The sequence below is a fragment of the Halichoerus grypus genome, chromosome 1, assembly GCF_964656455.1.
Source record: "Halichoerus grypus chromosome 1, mHalGry1.hap1.1, whole genome shotgun sequence".
NCBI lineage: Eukaryota > Metazoa > Chordata > Mammalia > Carnivora > Phocidae > Halichoerus > Halichoerus grypus.
Window position 1 is genome coordinate 55068306 of NC_135712.1, and position 8955 is coordinate 55077260.

Genomic DNA, 8955 nt, shown 5'->3' on the forward strand with positions numbered 1-8955 from the left:
GGTCCTGGGATCGAGTCCCACACTGGGCTTCCTGCTCAGTGGGGAGCCTGCTTCTCCCTCTGTCTCTGCTGCTCCCCCTGCTTATTCCCTCTCTGTCTCTGTAAAATGAATAAATAAAATCTTAAAAAAAAAAAAAAAGAACATAAATGCTCTGGGGTGTCTGGGTGGCTCAGTCAGTTAAGTGTCTTCCTTCAGCTCAGGTCATGATCCCGGGGTCCTGGGATCGAGTTCCAATCCCTCTTGCCCATGCTTGCTTGCATGCATGCATGCTCTCTCTCTCTCTCAAAAAAACAAAACCAAACCAAAAACCATAAATGCTCTGGTGACTCTGAATTCTTCTGAAGTAAGTTTCCATTCTGAGGTCTAAAGGGAAGCAAGCTAAGGCCAGTCCTACAGATGCCATTTTACAGATAAAAACTAAAAACCCAGAGACTTCCTTTTCCCCTTCCACTATGTGAGGATGTAGCAAAAAGACATCTTTCTATGAACCAGAAAGTTGGCCCTCACCAGACACCAAATCTCCCGGCACCTTGATTTTGAACTTCCCAGACTCCAGAACTATAAGAAATAAATTTCTGTTGTTTATAAGTCACCCAGTCTATGGCGTTCTGTTATAGCAGCCTGAACAGACTAAGACACTTTCTTATATCAGTAGCAGGACAAACAAATAAGATGCGACATAATTTATCTACATGCTGTCCAGTGAATTGATAAGAGAACTGAATAAGAACTCAATAATATTTTTCATTTCTGGACTTCAGTTTCACCAACACATCAGAGTCAATCCCAAAAGATATCCATCCTCCTGTGCCAATTCATTGTAATTTAAATAGAATAACTAATGGATGGGAGTACTGTACATATAGAACAAATTAAAAATGAAGGTATTTATTTTCATGTGTTGATTTTACTTATTCCTCGAATTGATCTAAAACATCTCAGGCAACTGAACCAGGCAAAGAATATATATATCTCACACTGTTATCTTCAATGATAGTGACAGCCGGAATTAATTTTATTGAAAGTAATTTAGCATTGACTGGTTAAATATACAAACCACCAGTCTGAAGCAGAGATATTGCCAGACTCCTTCAAATCAGAGACAAAAAAATACATAAATGTTTGTGGAGATTACATCACAAATTGGAACTGTCTTGGAAGGCCGTTCAAATGTAAAAAAGAAATAAATTATCTAAATTCAAAATATTTTATCCCATCCATCAGTGACAAAAGCTGCAGCATTTTCTTCTTCTGATCATAATGTGAGAAACCAAGCTAATTATTTTTTAACAGATAATTTCAAGGAAGGTATGCCTTCATAGCCCCACCCCCTTTTGCTCCATCAAAAGTATATTTTACAAGGGATTCTTTGATGATCTTTAATCAGGCAGTAACTACAGAGAGAAAAAAATTACCAGGATTTGTAGAGTTGAAATTTTAAATACCTTTAAATACCATACATAGACTCTCCAACATTTTCCTGAGAGACTTTTGTTTAGTTCCTAGTTCTACCCCTTCCTTGGGGGAAGCGAGGGATGTAACCGGTATTTAAGAATGTAGCCTCTGGAGCCAGAGGCCTGGGGTCATAGCCCCCTCCTGTGGCTGAGTTTCCTATCTCCGAAATGGAAATGATAAAAGCACCAGCCTCAGCCTCAGTCAAGTGGAGTGGGGCTTGCAGGAGCTAAGCTTCTGGCACAGAATGGTCCCTCTACAAACACTTGCTTGCAATAATAGAATGTACATTATCTCCACTTTGTTTTTCAAAATAGTGTTAACTGTTAGGAAAAATTTTCATCTAATAAACACCCAAGGGCTATTGCTCATTTTTTTTTTTTTAAGCTAGAAACAAACCTGATTATGATAGCAGTGTTAAAGAAAATCCCACCAGGGACCGCAGACAACAATTTTGTTTTATCATCTGAATTGCAGCTTTTTGATTCACATACTACCACAAATCACTTTCCCTTAATACGCCATAAAATGGTTACCCAAATGACGACAAGCAAGAAATTAAAATTCAGGGAGCTCTCAATAGTTGGTATTTCCAAACAGATTAATCTTACTATTGTTCTGCTTTTCTAAAGAATCTCAAACAGCTCTCCCACAGCTCTACATTTGTGAGCTTGTATGTTTGAGGCGCTATGACTACCTTGTGCTGGGGGGCCAAAGAGGAGTGGGATCAGTCCCTGCTCCTCAGGCTCTCCAGGGCCTCACAGGGCACTGAGGAGTCTCCATATGCACACACTCTAATGACGGCAGGGCCACAACACAACTTAAAGCAGCAGAAGGCTCTTGATGCCTGCCTGGTACCTGCCTGGTACCTGCCTGGAGCTCTGATCTCCTCCTGGACTGCTTCCCCTCTCACTAACAAGTGCCAGTCGTCATGGCCTTCACGTTATGGTAAAGCATGCCAAGTTTGCTCCAACCTCAGAGATTTATGCTTCCCTCTGCCTGGACTACATTTCCTAGGAAGTTCATGAGTTGGCTTCTTGTGATCATTTAGATCTCAGCTCAAGGGTTCCTCCTCAGACAATGCATCCCTGACTAACTGGTCATAAGTAGCTGAATGTAGTGGCTTCAGCCACATGCATTGATCATCTCGCTTTCCTGTAGGCCGGAAGTCCAACATCGGTGCCACGGGTGCTGTTAGCAGGGCTGCATTTCTTTCAGGACCATCCCGGGGAGGATCTGCTTCCTTGCCTTTTCCAGCGTGTGGGACACTTCATCCTGTGGCTCATGGTCCCTTTCCTTCATCTTCAAAACCAGCAATGCTGCATCTTCTGCCCCTTCTTCCATCATTTTCTCTCTCTGACCAAAGCTGGGAAAATGTCTCCTCATTTAAGAACTTGGGCTTTGGGGGCACCTGGGTGGCTCGGTCGGTTGGGAGGCTGCCTTCGGCTGGGGTCATGATCCCAGGGTCCTGGGATTGAGTCCCGCATCGGGCTCCCTGCTCGACGGGGAGTCTGCTTCTCCCTCCCCCTCCTCTTGAGCTCTAGATTTTCCTCTCTCTCTCCCTCTCAAATAAATGGATAAAATCTTAAAAAAAAAAAAAAAAAAGAACTTGGGCTTTGATTGGAACCACCTGAATAATGTACCATGTTCTCCCCAAGATCCTTCACCTTAATCACGTCTACAAAATCCTTTTTTTGTAGGATGTGTAAGACCACACACTCATAGCCCAGGATTAGGAAGTGGACATCTTTAGGGGCTCGTTATTCTGCCTGCCACACTTCAGCTTCCAGCAGTCCCTGTCTGCTATGTGGCTTTTTCCTTTCTTGCTGTTTTTTATAGCACTACATGAAATTCTCTTGTTCGTTTATTTACCTATAATTTATTTATTATTATGTATTTCTTTATTAGGTGAAAGTCCCCCTTCCCTCCATTTCCTCTACACTATTCTATATTCTGGAGAATAAGAATTTGATCTACCTTGATCACAGCGGCATCCCCAGCCCCTGGAGCGGCAACGGGCACAGAGTAGGCACTAAGTGAATTCTTGTTGAGTGAATAACTAAAGTCCACCGTGGTGATTGACGTAAGCTTTAGAAAGGACATGCTGCCTAATTTAAGTCCTGAAGGTAAGTAAGGAGATTATCGAGTGAACTTTACAGCCTGTGTAGGAGAGAGCAGAATCACCAGAGAATGACAACACTGCGCTTGAAGGTGTAGCCAAGGACGAGAGGCTGAAAAAAATGAGTCAGAGGCAAATCACCAAAATCTTTTCAGACTTTGTCTTGCATGTACTGAGAGCCATTGAAGGATTTTACACGGAGGAGTAATTTGCTTGGCTCTGCAGTTAGAAAGATACTACGCCATCAGTGTCATTGTCAACGAAGATTATCTGGGGGAAGGCCAAGTGGGAGGCTGGGAAGTGAGTTTTGTCCTATCTTCCAAGGTTTTCGCCGATGAACCTGATAAATGAGTGAATGCTGAAGTGTTAATAGAAAATTGTTAGTAGAAAATCCATCTCTTCTTCTAGGTAATGCGTATTATAAGAGTTGACCATTGGAGACCATTTTCTTCTTTCCCCTCCAACTGGGTAAGATTTGGGGAAGCATATTAGGTTGCCTTCTTAAGATTTTCTTGAAATTGGTAAGAGGACAGGTTATCTAAGAGCCCACTACTATTAAAAAAAAAAAAAAAAGATTCAGTTTTATATGTTCCAGTCTAGCAATGTCATCCAAAGTTACATTTGGCAAGACATTCCAGCTGTCTTTTTCTCACTTGCTTCAACAATACAATGGTCTAATCAAAACAAAACAACACTGCTGCATAGAGACAGCTCATAACAAGTGGTAAGGGAGAGAGACGAGAGTCAAAGATGACAGCACAGTTTCAAATGCGGGTGACATGGGTAATGAGGTTTCAAAAACAGAACTGAGAGATGACAGCAGGAAACTCTGATAGGTTCATGAGGTCAGGAGATGATGTGTTCGGTTTTAAACATTTGGTTTCATGCTCCATTCTCATTTCATTCTACTATCTACTCAGATCATATTAAGCACAAACACAGGTGTTAGATTTGGGGAGTTATAGACTCACTTCCTAATCAAAGATTTTCATATGAAAAACAATCGACTAACGCTACTCTGGCAAAAGCAAAACAAGCAAGACACCAAACAAGTAAATAAAAAACCCAAGGTATTTGATAAGTAGCAAAACCTTTCCCTCACCTTTTTCCTCTTGTCTCTCATTTCCCAAGTGATTAATTTTGAAAATTTAACAAAATACATGAAAATTCAAATATTAATAGTTTTGGATTCTATTCCTCTTGAGTTTAAAAGAAATAAGTTGTTTTAAAACAATAGTTTCATAGAAAACACTAAATTTTATGCAGTTCTTTATCTGAGCAAAAATAATCATGACCTTCCTCATTGTTGATGTTTAAAACTGGTTCTTTAGATTAATCATGATTGATACATTTTAGGGGACCAAAGTTAGAGAAGAGGATTTAACTACTTTAACTTAAACACAAAATGATTTATAAAATTAAGGCATTCATCAGAAAGGATGAATACCCAACTTTTACGTCAACATGGATGGGACTGGAGGAGATTATGCTAAGTGAAATAAGTCAAGCAGAGAAAGTCAATTATCATATGGTTTCCCTTACTTGTGAAACATAAGGTATAGCATGGAGGACATTAGGAGAAGGAAGTGAAAAGCAAAGGGGGGGAAATTGGAGGGGGAGACGAACCATGAGAGACTATGGACTCCGAGAAACAAATTGAAGGTTTTAGAGGGGACGGGGCTGGGGGGATGGGTTAGCCCAGTGATGGGTATTAAGGAGGGCACATACTGCATGGAGCACTGGGTGTTATATGCAAACAATGAATCATGGAACACTACATCAAAAACTAATGATGTATTGTATGGTGACTAACCTAATAAAATTAAATTAAATTTAAAAAAAAAATAAATAAATAATAAAATAAAATTAAGGCATTGCTAGTTGTATATTAAGGACTACATGAATTAGTGATGATCTGAGAGAAACAAAAAGAATGAGAGAACTGCCCATATTGAATACTGGGCGCGAGGATGGTGAGCAACAGAGACTCATTCATTGCTGATGGGAAGCCAAAAGGGTACAACCACACTGGAAGACAGTTTGACAGTTTCTTTTTTTTTTTTAAGATTTATTTTTTTATTCCAGAGAGACAGAGTGTGTGTGTGGTGGGCATGAGGAGGAAGAGGAGCAGAGGGAGAGAATCTTCAAGCAGACTCTCCACTGAATGCAGAGCCTGGTGTGAGGCTCGATCTCATGACCCATGAGATCATGACCTGAGCCAAAACCAAGAGTCAGATGCTCAACCAACTGAGCCATTCAGATGCCCCTTGACAGTTTCTTATAAAGCTTACACATGGTCTTATTATGTGATCCAGCAATCACACTTGTAGGTATTTTCCCAAGTTAAAAACTTATATCCACATGAAAACCTACATATGAATGTTTATAGCAGCATTATTCATAATATCCCCAAACTGGAAGCAACCGAGATGTCTTTAATGGGCGAATGGATAAACAAACTGTGGTACATATAGGAAGTAGAATATTATTCAGCAATAAGAAGATATGACCTATCAAGCCATGAAAAGCCATGGACACATTTTAAATGCATATAGTTAAGTTAAAAAAGCCAGTGTGGGGGCGCCTGGGTGGCTCAGTCGTTAAGCGTCTGCCTTCGGCTCAGGTCATGATCCCAGGGTCCTGGGATCGAGCCCCGCATCGGGCTCTCTGCTCCGCGGGAAGCCTGCTTCTCCCTCTCCCACTCCCCCTGCTTGTGTTCCCTCTCTCGCTGTGTCTCTCTCTGTCAAATAAATAAATAAAATCTTTAAAAAAAAAAAAGCCAGTGTGAAAAGACTACATGTTGCATGATTCCAACTATATGACAGAAAGATCCATGGTTGCCAGAGGTTTGGGGGCAGAGTGGGATAAATTGGTAAAGCACAAGGGATATTTAGATGTCGAAACCATTCTGTCTGATATTGAAATAGTAGATAGACACATGACACTAGGCATTTGTCAAAACCCATAGAACTCTTCAACACAGAGTGAACTTTAGTGTAAACCATGTACTTTAGTGAACAATAATGTATCACCACGAGTTCAGTACTCGTAACAAATGTACAACACGGAGGCAAAATGTGAATAGGGGAAATTGCGTATAGAGGTGGTGGTATATGGGAACTAACTCTATGTACTATCTGCTCGATTTTCTGTAAATCTACAACTGTTCTAAAAAACTTGTCTATTAATTTTTTTTAATGAAAGAGAAAAAAAGCACTCCTCTGACCTTACAAAATTATGTCAGTGCCAATGCCCACCTGCCTTCCAGAATGGTTTACATGAAGAAAGGGTGATCATGCACCTGGATTGCCCAAGATGTTCCCAGTTTACATCAGTTGTTCAGGTATAATTATTAACCAAGCCTCCCCCTTGTTCTCAAAAATGTTTCATTTGGGATGATAAATTACATGGTCACTGTACTTAGAAGGAAAAAGGGAAGTAATGTCTTTTTAACATCTGTCTTTGAATGCGAGGAACTGGACTGTGCCTTTTCCTTAGTGTCTCATTTAAGCCTCACAATGTTCCCACAAGGATGATTTTGTCTTCCTCAATCTGCAGATGAAAAGCTGGAGCTCAGGAGCTCATTTACCCAAGACCACACAATTCATCCCTGGCAGATCCTGCAATTACACCTTCACCTCTATGCCTCCAGAGCTCATGCTCTTTCTACTGTAGTATTAGAATGCTAGAGAAAAGCCAGGTGATCTTCGAACATTCTAGACGTTGCAATTCTTAAAGGAACTCTGAGGTAGCTATACCTAAGAAGGTATAGCTTCTTCATGGTACTGAGGTAGTAGAAAGTAGAGATTATAGGTAAAGAGAACTTTATTTATAAAACTCCTGAGAAATTTTGTCAATGGATTATGATGATGTTATAGTTATTGTCTGTTCCCTCCCTGGGTCATCTGACAATAATGACATCTGGAACCCATTTTTCCCGTAAGTATGGTCACAGATAGCACCCAGGTCTATTGTCGGGGCTCAGTAAAGACAATACTTTGTGCCACCACACCTCTGCAGCCAAGAAGGAATCTTTGGGGAAACAGAGAACCTTGTGGGCCATGGCAACTCACTATTCCGACTGACTGGAGACACCAAACCAACCTTTTCCATACAGCTGGGCTTGTTTCAAAGACAGTAGTTTCCTGGTCAGGTCTCCCTACACGTTCTTCTCCTTCACTTCCAAATTCTCAGAGGACATCAGCCATCCCAGCCACTTGCCATCCTTCAAAACAAACAAACAAACAAAAGGCCTGCCTCAGGATACTATTTTCAGTTATGACAAAATAATAGTAGAAGCTACTGGATTAGTTCTTTTGTAAAGGATCTCTTCAGAAGATGTTCAAACTTTCCTATCTTGGTGAAACTTTTTTTTAAGATTTTATTTATTTATTTATTTATTTATTTATTTATTTATTTGAGGGAGAGAGCATGAGCAGGGGAGAGGGTAGTGGGAGAGGGAGAAGCAGACTCCCCACTGAGCAGGGAGCCTATTGTGGGACGGGATCCCAGGACCCTGAGATCATGACCTGAGTGGAAGGCAGATGCTTAACCAACTGAGCCACACAGGTGCCCTTAATGGAACTTTTAAAAAGTAGGTAATGAACTTTGCTCTCTGTGTGGTTCATTAGGAAACAAATGGTATAGTGGATGCTATCATCATCTCAGGCATCAGACATACACAGTTTGAGTACCAGCTCTGCCACTTTTAATTCTACTAATATATTTTCATATTATATATTTCTCTGCTCCTCGTTTCCCCATGTTGGAAACGGTGGCAATAGAAGTAGCTATCTTATAGGGTTGTGGGCTTAAATACGGTATACCAGAGACTTAACCTTATGATGTAAGGTCCAAAGGTTAAATACCCAATTTAGTATGGCAGTTTTTAAAGTGTGGTCTGGAGGGGCGCCTGGATGGCTCAGTTGTTAAGCGTCTGCCTTCGGCTCATGTCGTGATCCCGGGGTCCTGGGATCCAGCCCCGCGTCGGGCTCCCTACTCTGCGGGAAGCCTGCTTCTCCTTCTCCAGCTCCCCCTGCTTGTGTTCCCTCTCTTTCCCTCTCTCGCTGTCTCTCTCTGTCAAATAAATAAAATCTTTAAAACATAATAAATAAATAAAGTGTGGTCTGGGGACTTTTGGGGGTCCCTAAACTCTGGAAGGGGAGCCATGGAATCAAAACTGTACCTTAGGGCATTATTTGCCTTTCCCACTCCCATTCTCATGACTGTAAAATGAAGTTTCCCAGAAACTGCATGTGAGAGATAGTGCAACCAATAGAATTCAGACACAGATATGAGAAAATCTACCTGCCTGCTGTTAAACCAGACATTAAAGAGATTTGTAAAATTATAAAGCAAATGCCACTCTTCTCAGAATTTTTTTC